Raw genomic sequence first — 17022 nt, 5'->3', positions numbered from 1 at the left:
CATCAGACTCACCATGGACTACTCTCCGGAATCGGTTGCATTCTCGGACACACGCATCTCCATTAAGGACGGTCACCTCAGCACCTCACTGTACCGCAAGCCCACGGATAACCTGACGATGCTCCACTTCTCCAGCTTCCACCCTAAACACGTTAAAGAAGCCATCCCCTACGGACAAGCCCTCCGTATGCACAGGATCTGCTCGGATGAGGAGGCTCGCAACAGACACCTCCAGATGCTGAAAGATGCCCTCATAAGAACAGGATATGGCGCTCGACTCATCGATCGACAGTTCTGACGCGCCACAGCGAAAAACCGCACTGACCTCCTCAGAAGACAAACACGGGACACGGTGGACAGAGTACCCTTCGTCGTCCAGTACTTCCCCGGAGAGGAGAAGCTACGGCATCTCCTCCGGAGCCTTCAACATGTCATTGATGAAGCCGAACATCTTGCCAAGGCCATCCCCACACCCCCACTTCTTGCCTTCAAACAACTGCACAACCTCAAACAGACCATTGTCCGCAGCAAACTACCCAGCCTTCAGGAGAACAGTGACCACGACACCACACAACCCTGCCACAGCAACCTCTGCAAGACGTGCCGGATCATCAACACGGATGCCATTATCTCACGTGAGAACAGCATCTATCAGGTACATGGTACCTACTCTTGCAACTCGGCCAACATTGTCTACCTGATACGCTGCAGGAAAGGATGTCCCGAGGCATGGTACATTGGGGAAACCATGCAGACGCTACGACAACGGATGAATGAACACCGCTCGACAATCACCAGGCAAGACTGTTCTCTTCCTGTTGGGGAGCACTTCAGCGGTCACGGGCATTCGGCCTCTGATCTTAGGGTAAGTGTTCTCCAAGGCGGCCTTCACGACACACGACAGCGCAGAGTCGCTGAGCAGAAACTGATAGCCAAGTTCCGCACACATGAGGACGACCTAAACCGGGATCTTGGGTTCATGTCACACTATCGGTAACCCCCACAGCTTGCCTCCTGGACTTGCAGAATCTCACTGGCTGTCCTGTCTGAAGACAGTACACATTTCTTTAATCTGTGCCTAATGCTCCCTCCACTCACATTGTCTGTATCTTTAAGACTTGATTAGCTGTGAAGATTCATATTCTCATCAGTATTCTGTAACTTGATTTTGTGTCTCTGTATGCCTTGTTTGTAAGCAGATATCCACTCCATCTGACGAAGGAGCAGGGCTCCGAAAGCTAATGGCATTTGCTACCAAATAAACCTGTTGAACTTTAACCTGGTGTTGTTGAAACTCTTATTCTGTGATCAAGCCAGTTCTGTATCCATCTCGCCAGCCCACCCCAAATCCCATGTGATTTTAGTTTTTGTCTCAGTCTGCCATGTAGGACGTTGTCAAACGCCTTACTAAACCATTTAAACTACATCCACAGCCCTTCCCTCATCAATTATCTTTGTCGCCTCTTCAAAAAACTCAATCGAGCTGGTGAGACATGACCTTCCCCTTACACAACCATGCTGTCTGTCACGAACTAGCCCATTTTCTTCCAAATGTACATTCTATCCTGTCCCCTAGTATCTTCCCCAAAAGCTTCCCCAACACAGACATCAGGCTCATAGGCCTATAATTTCCTGGATTATTCCTGCTTCCTTTCTTAAACAAGGGAATATTGGCGATTCTCCAGACCCCTGCAACCTAGCCTGTGATCAAAGAGGATGTGAAGATATCTGTTAAGGCCCCAACTATTTCTCCCCTTGCCTCCCGCAGTAACCTGGGATAGATCCCATCCGGCCCCGGGGACTTGTCTACTTTAATACAATTTAGGATACTCAACACTTCCTCCTTCGCTATGTTGACATTCTCTGGAGTGTTCACACACCCATCTCTGACCTCAACATCTGTCATGTCCTTCTTCTTGGTGAATACTGATACAAAATACTCATCAAGGATCCCACCCACTTCCTGTGGCTCCACACATAACTTCTCTCCATTGTTCTTGAGTGGGCTTACTCTTTCTCTTGCTACCCTGTTTGTCCTAATATATACATTAAAAAGCCTTGGCATTCTCCTTGACCCTGTTTGCTAAAGACATTTCATGGCCCCTTTTAGCCTTCCTAATTTCACATTTAAGTTTCTTCCGACTTTACTTATACTCCTCAAGGCCTTTGTCAGTTTTTAGTTGCCTAGACCTATCGTATGCTTCCTTTTTCCTTTTGACTAAGCTTACAATTTTCCTTGTCATCTATGGTTCCTGAATCCTGCCATTTCTATCCTTCGTTTTTGCGGGGACATGCATGTCCTGCATTTCAATCAACTGGTCTTTAAAAGCCTCCCACATGCCAGATGTGGATTTGCCCTCAAATAACTACTCCCAATCCACATTCCCCAGTTCCAAATACATCTGATTTGGATGTATTTGGCCCTTGTCCAATTATGCATCCTCACCCAAGGGCCACTCTTGTCCTTATCCATGACTACTCGAAATCTTATGAAATTATGATCGCTGAGTCCAAAATGATCCTCCACTGAAACATCAATCACCTGGCCCAGCTCATTCCTCAATACAAGTATAATTTGGCCCCCTCCTTGGTTGAATTGTCAACATACTGTATCAAAAAGCCCTCCTGGACACATCTAACAAATTGCTCTCCATCTGAGCCCCTGAGCCCCAGCCAATATGGAGGAAGTTAAAGTCACCCACCATAGCTACCCTATGTTTTTGACACCTTTCTTATCTGATTACACATCTGCTCCTCTGTCTCCTGCGGGCTGTTGGGAGATCTATAGTACACTCCCAACATTGTGATTTCACCCTTCCTATTCCTGAGCTCCACCCATAATGCCTCACTGCAAGATCCCTCCAATATGTCCTCCCTCAACACAGCTGTGACATGCTCCCTAATCAGCAAAGCAACTCCCTTTTGTTTCCCCTTCTGTCCCATCTAAAACAACGATATCCCAGAGTGTTAGGCTGCCAGTCCTATCCCTCCTTTAACCATGTCTCTGTAATGGCAATATCATAATTCCATGCAGTAATCCAGACTCTCAGTTCATCTGCTACCCTGCTATACTCCTTGCTTTGAAGCAAATGCACTCCAGACCTCCAATCTCACCAAGCCCCATGGTTTTCCTCTGCCTGCTCTTACTCTGTGCTATGTTTATCTCAGTCTCACTGTCTTCCCCAGTTCCTACATTTACTGGCCTGCTGTTCCAGTTCCCACCCCCTCACTCTTAATGACTATTCATGTTCGTGCCCAATGCTGTAGCCACTACTCTGTAGGACATGGTTGAACTTGCAATCCTAACTGCCCCTCCCCTTTGTGCAATGTAAACACACTCAGCAAGAATAATTGAAACTTTGTGGGTGAACTCAAAATCCTGCAAGAACTCAGCCTAAGGTGGACTCACGTGGACACTTTTGACTGCCTGTTCTTACCACCTTCATTCCCCCATCATACCAAGATGCCAAGCCCTCATCCCACTTCATTCTTCCATGCACCTAACTCTGTTCCTTCCCTTGGATCCTTCTTCCCCACCCCCCCCAACACCCTCACCAACACCCTCACCACTGACTCGCCCTTGCTCTCCAGGGAAGCTGCCACTCCCCTGCTCCCCTCTCTTGTGCGGCAGAAGTTAACAAGGAAAACCGCTGACTTCAGATGCAACAACACAAAACCGACTGTTGCACTCTAACTGTAAATGTGGGTAAACTGGGAGCCACAAGATTCTCTAGTGCCTCTGATTGGGTCATGAAGGTTAAACATAATTTCAAAGGAGCTTTAGCCTAATGAGCACTCATGACATGCAAATGTATTACAACTTGAAGCCCATAACGAGGCACGATCCACCACAAATACACCACTCAGTTACTCTACATCTGAACCAACCATTGAGTAAGTAAAACTAGAGCTCCCACCTAATTAAATTACTCTGCCCACCACAGCCCTTGCTGGGTCTATAATGTCCCGCTCCCTGCCCATGTATAATCTCCATCGCAGTCTCTTTCTGTCTATCTGAACTGTAAGCGTCTATAAAAAGGGGAATGGTTTAAAATAAAATGCTCTAGGATTATGCAAAATTGCTAGCACGTTGATAACAACAGTAATTGCTCTGTCTAAAGCTTATTCCATGACAGCTTACTGTGCATTTAGTACTCTAATGGGATTGGAGTGTCATTGACAGGCTCAGAATGCAGGCACTGTTCCAGGGAAAGCAGTGAGTTAAATAAGGGGATGGACAGCATTAGTTCACCCTCCAGTGTTAATGGGTAAGTTTAGTGCAGGGATAAGTACGGTCAACAAATCACATTAACATCAAATGGGTTTATGAGGTTTAATGATTGGGTCAAAAATATGAAAACAAAGGAGGTGATGGTGAATCTGCACAAGACATTTGTTTGGCCACATTTGGTGCAGTTTAAAACATCTCATTATATTGAGAGTAACACTGGGTAGATTTTCATCTGCAGCACCTGGGAGGTTCATTATAATAGCGGTACAGTATGGTCCACCAATGCCCTGCTTTTAAAATTCCCTTCCTTCTGTTCAAACCTCTTCATGGACTCCATCCTTCCTATCTCTGTACCTCCTTCAGACCTACAACACTCAGAACTCTACACTTCTCCAGTTTTGGATCCTTGTGTATCCCCCACTTTTTCAACTCCAGCCTTGCCCATGTTCCTTCAGCCATTTACGCCCAAGGCTCTGGAACTAACTGCCAAAACCTCTCCACCTGCCTACCTCTTTCTCTTACTTTGAGACATGCATTGAAGCTTCTTCTTCGACCAATTATTTTATTTTTTAAATAATTATTTAGAAGATGTGGAAGGTGTTGGCTAGGCCAGCATTTATGGTCTCTGTAAGGTGAAAATACTGCAAAAGAGGCTGTAGCCCAGAAACTTCCTAATGATTGTATATGAGACTGCAGTGGGGGAATTGCAATATAACATGGCTTAGAGTGATAGGGTGTGATTGTGATGGAGTTGGAGAGAGATTGGGGCAGAAATGTGGGCTATTGGCGGAGAAGGCTTACAAAGCGATCAGTGGGAGTGATGGAGGATTTCAAGGGAGATGAAAGTGAGAGATGAGGAATCATGGAAAATATAGTTCTTGCAGGGTGTGGAGGGGTGGACAGTGATTGCAGTTGGGTGGGGGGTGTGCAATCAGTGATTGCAGCTCAAGAGTTTGTTTACATGTTTGCCTGATGAGACGGGAGCAAGCATTCCTGCTCTTCCAGGCCCACAAGCAAGGCTGTAAAATGATTTATTTGCTCTCTACAGCAGCTCTCACCTTCCTTTAGCTGTTGGGTTTCCACCAATCTGGGTAATTTGGTCAGCCAGTGTTAAGCCTGAAGCACAGATAAAATTTTAGGCACACAACGTCATTCAAATGTGTATATGAGCAGCTCAAATTCCTGGGGGTGTCTTGGCTGCCACCCTCCCCACAATCCCACCTCGAAAAAAATGGAACTGGATGGTCTTAAATCAGGTGGAGTTTGAGTTTGTAATTTTTAAAAATTTAACTTCCCATCCGACTGAGTTTAAAACCTGGGAGTACATTCATGGGAGCAGGGAAAATGAAAGGCAGATAAAGTACAAATGCTCAAAATTAGTATTGAGTCTCGGAAGTGAATACAGAAAAAGTATTTCCATTGTTTGGTGAGTCAGTAACAGACATAAACTTTGAATCAGTATCAATGAGGTTAGAATTATTTTCATACATTACCATAACTGCCTATTGAAACTGAGTTAATCATAACATTTAAGAGACAATTAGATAAAACACAAAGGAAAGTACTAGAGGGTATGGGGAATTAGGTTTAAGCAGATAACTCTGAAGTGAAGCTAATACCAGCCAATGTGTTCAGAACTGCTTCTAATGCTTATTTTTATGACTTAATGAACAGTTCTTACTATCTGGTTAAATATTATACAAAGAATAAAATCTTCAGGTGAAAGATAAGCAAAGGGATGTTAAAATAACTATTGTATCGGTCATCTAAGCTATCATAATGACAGCAAATGGGATGTAATCACTTCATGTTGAGGTTGGAATCAGGATGAAAGAACCAACTTTAACACTAATCCCTCAGCATGGGGCAGCACACAGTGCTACTCCTGTGGATTCTTGTACAAAAGACCCTTGATCATGAGCAGTGATTATGAGAATTTCCAGTCAAGGGACAGCCTCAAGCAGCTTCACTGTTAATTTTCCTCGGTTGTTGTGCAAGGCACACTGAGTAAAACAAATCAATGTGAGACAAATACTTACCAGCAAAGTAATTGACTGGGTTTTCACTACTGAGGCCGGTTGTTCGAGTTGGCAAATCTCCTGACTCGGCAGACCTGCCTCAGTTTAAAGGGCCTGTTCGATCCAATTTTCAGCCCAGGGAGGCGGAGCGAGGTCGTCGGGTCTGCCAACTCCAGAAGCAGGTCCTTGGCATCCACAAGGGTGGGCAGATACTGAGACTGGCTGGTTACAATGCCTGCCAATTGTTTTCGAAGGCCCTCACCCCTCCCCTCATCCCCTGCATGACTCTTTCACAGATTAAGCCTGATACCTGCAAAACTAAATGATTTGGCATTGTGAGAGCATTGATTCTGTCCGTTTGACGTTTTCCTCAAATCACAAATTTGCTATTTACAACAGTGATCGAGGTGGTTTCAAAGATTGCTCAAATTTATTCTGCTCCCCATATAGAAGCGACAAACTCATGTTGGGGTGTAATTTCACAAACAAGACATGGAGAAGGTGCAGGGATGCAAATGGAATCATGGCCTGAATGTTTTCGGATGGTGGAGTTTTCTTTCTGACCATCTGAAGACTCAGCAGAGACACATCCCTGCCGACTCTGACTGTCCCACAGTCAATTCACATCAAATGATTATTAATGGGCTGCCCCTCATTATTCCCACCTTCGAGAACTAGTAGCCAATCTGATTGCAGAGCCAGGAACTGCAGTGGACAAAAGAGGACATGCTTCAACGGTAGCACAGTGGTTAGCACTGCTGCTTCACAGCTCCAGGGACCTGGGTTCGATTCCCGGCTTAGGTCACTGTCTGTGTGGAGTTTGCACATTTTCCTCGTGTCTGCGTGGGTTTCCTCCGGGTGCTCCGGTTTCCTCCCACATTCCAAAGATGTGCGGGTTAGGTTGATTGGCCATGATTAAATTGCCCCTTAGTGTCCTGAGATGTGTAGGTTAGAGGGATTAGTGGGTAAAATATGTAGGGATATGGGGGTAAGGCCTGGGTGGGATTGTGGTCGGTGCAGACTCGATGGGCCGAATGGCCTCTTTCTGTACTGTAGGGTTTCTATGACAAAGCCTAAGTCCCATGTCCAGATGGCAAGGTAGACTTTGGGGGTCCCAGGGCAAGGACTAGGAAAAAGAGTGGGTGGCGGACTTGGAAAGTGGACATTTGGGGCTTCAGGGAAGAGGCTGGGAATGAAGGAGCTCCAACAGCCACCAGATCTTAAGCGGGGTGACTCACAAAGTCAGATGGGGGCTTCTGAGGGATGTGTTCTCCCCACTCACCAACTTCCCACATAAATCCTCCCAGCATCCTAAAAATTGAGATTGGGTGGGAAACAGCCCTTAATGGCCTCAAACGGTAAAAAGGTAGGCTGTTGGCCATGCCCATCCAAACATGAAATCACTGAAAGGTCAAGGAAGGAGGAAAGCCAGAGGGAATCTCATTCCTTCAATTTCGTATTCCCCCTCCCCCATTTAAAAGCCACGGATGGGGCAGGGAACGTGCAATTCAAGCCCATCTTCAACAGCTTGTTAGAATTCTCTGGAAGCCTAATTCATAGAGGGAAACATTGTAGATACTCGACTTGACAGTTAAACTGCCTTTATTCTCCATGTCCGGCATCTTTATGACAATGAAATGAAAGTGTTCACCAAAACCAAAACTAACATTTCACTTCACTTTCACTAACCGCTTACTCCAGTTCAGGGTCACAATGGGGGTCGGAGCCTGTCCTCACAGACAGTGGGCGTTAGTCAGGATACACCCAGGAGATGGGACACTAGTCCATCACAGGGCATGTGCTCACACACAGACCAAGAGGTAATTTACCGTGGCCAATCCACGCAACCTACACATGTTTAGACTGTGGCAGGAAATTGGAGCACTCGGAGAAAACCCATGCAGACATGGGGAGAATGACTGTGTGGAATCTGCACAGTCACCCAAGGCTCAAATCAAACCCGGTCCCCTGGCGCTTTGAGGCAGCAGCACTAACCACTGTGCCACCGTGCTGCCTCACTGCCCATTTCCACTTTCATAAAATTGCTCGATTCCACCCCTGCCTCAACCCGTCTGCTCCTGAAACCCTCAACCATACTATTATTACCTTGAAACTTGATTATTCCAATGCCTTTCTGGTCAGCCTCTACCTTTCCCTCTTACTTAACTGTGAGCTCACCCAAATCTTTGCTCACACCATGGGCTGAGGTGCATTTTATTTGCTCCCACTTGGTGTGTTTTTGACAGGCATGGAGTCCCGTAAAATAGAGTGGCTGCCCACTCCATTACCATCCTACCCACTCCTGAGTTCACCTCCATAATACAGGAAGGTGGATTGGTGGATTCCGGAAACGGTTGGTGTGGGAAATTGGCCAGGAGTGGGCAGTCTGTTTTATTTTTAAAGATTCTTCATAGGGTGGGAAGGAAAGGGGGGAATCAGTCTTCAGGAGCTTCCCTTTGCGGATTATCTGACCTATTGGGCTGGATTTAATGCAGCACATTGCAATAGGAAACATAGTGCCCTGGCCTACTTCATCACCGGAGAGACCACAGGACAGCTCAGTCTCCTTGTGGTGGGAAAACCTCCCATGATAGTGGAGTCAGGAATAGACTTTTTGCAAACACTTGCCCATTTGTAGCAGGATGTCAATTAGGCTCATGAATGAGCAACTTGATGTCAATTATCCCCCAGCTCACCAGGACTTAGTGCTGGCTGAGGGATTAGATGTGAGTGGCATAGCTTTTGCTGTTGCCTGCAAAAGTATAGGGCAACCTGACTAAAGTGCTCCATTGAGGGACCTGGCATCCGACGAGGGACAGTTGGTGGAAGCCACTCCCTGTCCTTGCCTCTTAACCACCACCCCCCCCCCCACCCCCCCCCCCCATCTTTTGCAACGCCCTCCCATAAGCCCCATCCCATCCTCACACACCTGTAGCCTGGGTCCCTCGAAGGTTCTAGGCCTCTCATTGAGTCATTACCAGCAGTAGCAGCTGTTCCTGGTGTCACTGTGGGATGACAACCCAGAAGGAAAGGACAGTAAAAGAGGGAAATAAGAATGCCGGTCTGAACTGTTTTTTTCCCTTCTGAAAATGGATAGCTGCCAGCCTCTCACTGGCTAGCAACGCCTTGGGGGCAGGATTTCTGCTTCTGGGGTCTTGAATCTCGGAGCAAGCCATACGCTGGTAAATTAAATGCCTGTCAGGTACTGAACTCAGTCGGGCCTCCCGCTCAGAACCGACACTATTCCCACCACTTCTCCAGCCAGTAGGCTCACGCTTCATAAAAAAAAAACTTAAATTCCCCCCAAAACCCCCACATTCAGAAATAGGGAAAGACAGAGGTTAAGCTCTCAACATTTCCTGAAGGCATGAAAATGGGAGTAGGAAGTTGTATACAATCAAGAGCAGATGATTTTTTAAATTCATTCTTTCATGGGACATGGACATCGTTGGCAAGAAGCATTTATAATTGACTTTAAACAGAATGGCTTGCCAGGCCATTTCAGAGAACAGTTAAGGGTCACAGGTAGGCCAGATATGGATTAATAGCCCAGTGATGTTACCACTATACTACCATCTCTCCCAGTGCGGAAGGAAGAAGTCTGATTCAATTGGGGTAAATAATGTTAAAGGAAATTTACAGTCAACAAGAGCAGAATGTTAAGAATAATGTAAGAGAGTAAACATAGAACATAGAAAAGTACAGCACAGAACAGGCCCTTCGGCCCATGATGTTGTGCCGAGCTTTATCTGAAACCAAGATCAAGCTATTACACTCCCTATCATCCTGGCGCGCTCCATGTGCCCTTCCAATAACCGCTTAAATGTTCCTAAAGTGTCTGACTCCACTATCACTGCAGCAGTCCATTCCACACCCCAACCACTCTCTGAGTAAAGAACCTACCTCGGACATCCTTCTTATATTTCCCACCACGAACCCTATAGTTATGCGCCCTTGTAAGAACTCCATCCACCCGAGGAAATAGTCTTTGAACGTTCACTCTATCTATCCCCTTCATCATTTTATAAACCTCTATTAAGTCTCCCCTCAACCTCCTCTGCTCCCGAGAGAACAGCCCTAGCTCCCTCAACCTTTCCTCATAAGACCTACCCTCCAAACCAGGCAGCATCCTGGTAAATCTCCTTTGCACTCTTTCCAGTGCTTCCACATCCTTCTTATAGTGAGGTGACCAGAACTGCACACAATATTCCAAATGTGGTCTCACCAAGGTCCTGTACAGTTGCAGCATAACCCCACGGCTCTTAAACTCCAACCGCCTGTTAATAAAAGTTAACACACTACAGGCCTTCTTCACAGCTCTATCCACTTGAGTGGCAACCTTCAGAGATCTGTGGATATGGACCCCAAGATCTCTCTGTTCCTCCACAGTCTTCAGAACCCTACCTTTGACCCTGTAATCCACATTTAAATTAGTCCTACCAAAATGAATCACCTCACATTTGTCAGGGTTAAACTCCATCTGCCATTTTTCAGCCCAGGTTTGCAACGGAATTATGAACTAAAATGTTATTAGTGTGCATGGGTAATGGATTTGTGTATATTGGTGAATGATTCATAGAATCATAGAATGCCTACAGTGCAGAAGGAGGCCATTTGGCCCATCAAGTATGCACAGACTCTCGAAGAGCATTTTACCCAGGCATACCCGTGCATTTACCATGGCTAACCCACCTAACCTATACATCTTTGGATACTAAGGTTTATCATGGCCAATCAACCTAACCCTACACATCTTTGGACTGAGAGAGGAAACTAGAGCACCCGGAGGAAACCCACACAGACTGCTGAAACATCTACAAATATTGGTATTCAGCACCAGCAATTAAGGCACTCAGACCTTAGTGTGTCAGTTAAGTTAAAGACTCCAGCTGAGAGATGTTGCATCTGTGCCAAGAATTAAGGCACTAAATGCAGAGTCTTACTGAAATACTGAAATTATTCCTGGAAATTATATACACAAAACTCATATAATGATATGAAGGCTGTGGGATGCACTGTTCTGATACAGGGTGATCAATCCTAATGGTTTTGCTTTTCTAAACTTAAAGGCCATGACATTGTAACTCCTCCATCATCTTGGTTTTACTCTGACAGAAGGGCAGCACAGTAGCACAGTGGTTAGCACTGCTGTCTCAGTGCCAGGGACCCAGGTTCAATTCCGGCCTCGGATGACTGTCTGTGTGGAGTCTGCATGTTCTCCTTGTGTGAGTTTCCTCTGGGTGCTCCGGTTTCCTCCATACTCCAAAGATATGTGGGTTAGGTTGGTTGGCCATGATAAATTGCCCCTTAGTATCAGGGGGATTAGCAGGGTTAAAACATGGGGTTATGAGGATAGGGCCTGGATGTGATTTTTGTCAGTGCAGGCTTGAGGGGCTAAATGGCCTCTTTCTGAACTTTAAGGATTTTATGATACATTGGTTCAACCTTCCAGAGAATGATCTTCTGGAAAAATGGAGCTATTTCAAGTACAGAAATATTAAAAATACATTCACCCAAAAGCAGATGTATTTACTGGAAGATGGGATCTACCCGAGGCTATCTAGTAAGACAACAATTGGTACAGCCTTGGAAATCTGAGCAGATCTGCAATCATTCTGCACACATCCCCTGTTTCAGTACATTCTGCAAAACTGTCTCTCGGCTCCAAAGTTGAGTCATAGGCAAAAAAATGGATCCTTGTTCATTTCATCCAATGTACTGTGTGCAATCCTGGCTGCCATATTACAGGAAAAATAGCATAGCACTGAAAAACGGTGCAAACGGTCACCCATCGCACATCCAAGCTATAAGGAGCCTGGTTTATTTACACCAGAAAAGAGAAGGTAGAGGGGAAAGTTCTGGAAGTCACGTAGGTTTCTAAGATGAAGAGATTGCACTCTGAAAACAATGAGGGATGGAGCATGGGGTTAACTTGATAGTACAGAACTTGAGCATTGCTCAAAAAAGTGTGGCTCACTTACTTATGCTAGAAGCTTCATATATTCACACACAGTGTCCTGTCCTTTAATAACAGAAAGAGCATATCCACACATTGTGCCTTTTTTAACTAAAGCTATTAGTGGGAAGAGGCAGCAATTCCCTCCTTCATTCTCCATGGCCAGATCTTGAGCAATCAGAGTCGACCTGCCTCGTTTGAATTTAAACAAGGCTTGGCAGTTAACTGTTCCCTGGTCCATTCTCTATGGTAATACTTCTACCAGAGTCCACTTATCAACCAGTCATGTTCTCTTCTCATGTTGTTCCCTTTAAAATTGGGTATTGGTATTCTTGCAAATCTGTCCTGAGGAGTGCAAGACAAAAAGCTTCAACAGCATGGCCAGAATTTTATTCTCTCCCCACGTCAGTTTCTGACATGGGGTTGTTGCTAAAATAGCATAGTTGGGATTCCCTCTGAGATCCTGGCCTCCCGACCCAGTCATGATTTTACAGTGACGCGGACAGGCCACAGATGGAAATTTCACCCTTGCTCCAGTTAGGATCACTAAGTGGTCACTGAATGGCCACATATGGGCCTTTTCCCAAACTGCGTCAATTTTTAGATGGCAGGCATCCGATGACAGAGGGTGTGAAACTGAAAAAGTTCTTGTCCTCGATTCCGGGCAGGAAGGGTAGGGGTGCCTCAATTGAACAACCCCTTCAGACTGGGGGTGTCCTCCCCTCAGGGACAGTGGAACTCCACAGCACCCTCCCACTCCCCGGCCTGACTCCAACACTGATATTACCCCCCTCCCGGCCCAAGGGGTCAGTATAATTCTGGCCATAATCACAGAGTAAGTTTCAATATGATGTCCAGCTTTACCTAACCAGCATCCTCCTTGATTCTGTAATTATTGCTGTATGACCTGATTGATCATCAGCCTCCCAAGGACCCCAGTACCTATCTGGTGTGTGGGCCCAGAACATAGTCTCAAGCACGACACAGCAGTACCTCTTCTGGCCGACAGTGCCCAAGGCAGCACTTCCATCCAAGTGCAGATGGAAGTCCTGCCTGCTGCAAATCAGAACTCAGTTGAGTGTGAAATGGCAGCGGGCATTGCATTCCCCACCAACTCTCAGGATGATGGGCACCAAGCATTCAACATGCTGAAAGTTCTGGTCCATGTCTCTTTTAGCAGCAATAATCAAAATCAAAAAGAAACCATTTCACACAGAGGGTGCTGAATATTTGGAATGGAGAACCCAGAGAACCAAACAGAGCTTGCTGAAGAAAGTAGACAGAGATCTAACAGGAAAATCAGTCAAGGATTTTAGATAATGAATCAATTTATTGCATTGTGAACTTTGGGGTCAACCAATTGGGTCAAAATGACATACATATTTGTATGTTCCAGGGATGGTTTAATAAATGTCGATATGTCATTGCATAAAGTTTTGGTTCACCCAAGCCTTATTGTCAGATGATCAATCAGGTCGTACAGCAATAATCATAGAATCAAGGAGGATGCTGATCAGTTAAAGCTGGACATCATATTGAAACTTACTCTGTGATTATGGCCAGGATTATACTGACCCCTTGGAGGTGGGTCGAACTGACTCCCTGGCACTGTCCTGTCAAAAGGACATTTTACTGACAGCTGGATTAGATGCAGAGAGGCTGCTCACCCAAGAAAGCGGGCAGATGATTTACATAAAATCAATTTAATCAAGCAAAATCAATTACTCAAATTTACAAGGCCCTGTTGTGAGGTAATTTTATGGTGCCATTATTATTTTTAAATTTTGGACTGGCCAGCTAATTGGAGGTAGCTTCCGTACCATTGTCTGGGCCTGGTGGTGGGGGAGGCGGGTGGTGGGGGGGGGGAGGAGGCTTCATCAGTCAACCATAACAACTATAATTGATTCTCATTTTAAAAAAAACATCTGATTCCTAAATGTTCTTTTGGGAAGGAAATCTGCCATCCTTACCTAGTCTGGCCTATATGTGATTCCAGATCCGTAACAATGCAGTTGATTCTTAAATGCCCTCTGAAAATGACCCAGTAAGTCATCAAGTTCAAGAGTAATTAGGGATGGGCAGCAAATGCAGACTTTGCCAGAAATGCCCACATTGCACGAAGAATAAAAATCATGCAAGAGTTAATCATTTGCCTGAGAAATTAAGTACGGGATTTTCTAGCCGTGCACGCCTCAAGACCAAGGTCAACATACTTTTAAATGGTCTGCCAAATTTTTTGTCTCACCCAATTCCTGTGGCAGACAGGATAAGAAAGTTCCGTACTAAGTCTTGCTTAATAAAATGGAAGCTAAAGGTGGATTCAAACAAAGAATCGTGGGAGAGTTCTGAAGGTGCACTGTTTACACAGGGCTGTTATATAACTGGTAATATAATCAGTTCTATCACGCGCAAAAGCCTAATGTTTCAGATCAAGTACATTATTCATCCTAATTTCCTTGCCTCAGACGCCAGCAACCATAGATGAGGAATAGCACGGACATCATATCTGAACCTGGTTCGACACACTCAGAGATCCATGGACATGGATTTTCCAGCAGGAACAATTAGCTGGTGATCATAACCAGAACCACCAGCTGGTTACCCCCTCCCCTCAGTACTTATTTACTGTGGTGAACAGTAGCACTCCTACTGTTACCAGAACTGAGAGCAGCTAACTCGACACAGGCTGGCGATTGAACCTGGAGCTTTCTGATTTATATGCACCTCAGTTCTATGAACCGTGAATTGCATTTATCAACTGAGCCAATAAGAAGAACAGCTTAATAAAAGCATTGAAATATCTATCTGCTTAAAACTTTGATAGTAGGAAACAAAATTTACAGCGGGTCATGGCAAATATTCAAAGACAGGAAGCATCCATATTAGTTCAATGTCTATTCACTAACAATCGACAAATCACTGTCTGCTGTGGGTCTCGTGAAACCACCAAGTGAGTGATCTTACGACCTCGTCCTGCTGACTTTCAGTGAGGTGAGGCGGTACGATCGGGTGAAAGGCAAAAAACAAGTAATGCGTCCGATTTCTCGTCTCCCTGGTCATGCCAACCCTATTTTGCCAGTGAAATCGGCTTCACGCCCAAAAAGGGTGCAAAGCTGATTTCAATCTTAATGACATAATTTAAATGTCATTAGTGAGTCCCGGACACGATCGCCCAGCTTGCTTGCACTTCCCTGCTCGCCAGTCGAGCTTCTCACCAGCAAGAATCACAGCTGGTCTCTACCACCAGAGACCAGATGAGATGGCCTAGCTGGAGGGATCAGAGGTCATTGAGGCCTCTGGATGGTGGGGGCATGGCCGGGCAGTGCTATGGGGCAATATTCTCCAATATTGATTTTCTTTTGAGATAATGAGACATCATAGAATCCCTACAGTGAAGAAGGAGGCCATTCGGCCCATGGAGTCTGCACCGGCCACAATACCGACCAGGCCCTATTCCCGTAACCCCATATATTTACCCTGCTAATCCCTGACACTAGGGTCAATATAGCATGGCCAATGAACCTAACGCGCACATCTTTGGACTGTGGGAGGAAACCTGATCACCCGGAGGAAAACCATGCAGACATGGGGAGAATGTGCAAACTCCACACAGACAGTGACCGAAGCTGGGAATCGAACCCGGGTCCCTGGCACTGAGGGACAGCAGTGCTAGCCACTGTGCCCCCACATTTGTAAAATCACATTTTTAAGGTTAGGGGAATTGCCAGTAATTATGAAGTCATTACAAACACACTTCTGAATGCAACAACCCTGTCCTTTTCAGCCATGTTTAGTGAGAAAATATCCCAAGTTCACACCATTGCAATATTTCAATGTCAAGTTTATCAGTGAGTATTAAGACAGTGTAGCTTCTAGATCTATGAAAGTAAGTTCTGCATTTTTGGTTTTAAATCATGCCTTTGTTGCTGGCAGTGATTGCTGCTGGATTTAGACTCTGATAAGTGAACGTTGTTAGTTTCAGCATTTTCATTAAAACAAAACTCAGATTTTGCTGCAATGTAAAAATTAATTGATCCAGTTCAATTCATAAGCATTAATGCACAATCTGCCAGAAAGTTCCGGGCACAAATGTTATGGGCTTAAGTTTTTCACCCGTCGAGCGTCTATACTCAGCAGACCCAAAAGCGGGCTTGAACACGTTTCTGTCCGCAATCAGCTCTGGAACACAATTTCATGCTGGCTGCCCAATTAATGTGCTTTCTCAGTGGGGGCAGTCACTGCGGAGCTGTCTCAGGGAGCTACAGACCTGAGAGAAACAAATAGTGACAGAAAGACTATACAAAAAGTGTCTCGATGCAGCACAATCACATACAAACCTCTGTCCCCAGGCATGTTTGTTAATTTTATTTCAGCCCTGAACTTTCATCCTGCCCTGGGTCGAGGTTATTATTTAAATGTGAAGGCCACCTCATCAGTCGCCTTTCTATCAACAGCAAAGGCAGATGGGCAACACAAAATTCTGGTCAATTGGTCCCTTAATGGGCTAAATTGCCTGCTTGATTGTTGGCAGTTCACTTCAGACTCTCATGTGTGTCTGCCAACCAAAATAACACACGAGTGTGCAATGATATCAACAAGTGAACCAATGCCCTCTTGCACGATTTCACTTGCTGCCGGGTCAGGCACGGACACGCACTTTGCATGTAAAATTCTGGCCATGGGGACGAGCTGAGAGCTTGCTGGTGGATTTTTTTTTTGTTTTTATACTTTTCCAATTCAATCAAATCAAGTCCAATTCAGAGTCTCAACAAGTTGAGACATTTCCGATCCAAGCTGACAAGACAGGGTATGCGACC

General features: G+C 45.4%; 1 protein-coding gene across 1 annotated transcript in view; it reads left to right on the top strand.

Annotated features, from left to right (window-relative positions):
* Positions 1 to 17022, top strand: part of cdh22 (cadherin 22) — a 767168-nt gene that overhangs the window by 123340 nt on the left and 626806 nt on the right. The gene's annotated exons all lie outside the window — the stretch shown is intronic.

The sequence above is a fragment of the Mustelus asterias genome, chromosome 20 (genome assembly GCF_964213995.1).
Source record: "Mustelus asterias chromosome 20, sMusAst1.hap1.1, whole genome shotgun sequence".
In the NCBI taxonomy this organism is placed as follows: domain Eukaryota; kingdom Metazoa; phylum Chordata; class Chondrichthyes; order Carcharhiniformes; family Triakidae; genus Mustelus; species Mustelus asterias.
The sequence above is the reverse complement of the archived record's forward strand: the minus strand, read 5'-3'. Positions and strand labels throughout refer to the sequence as shown.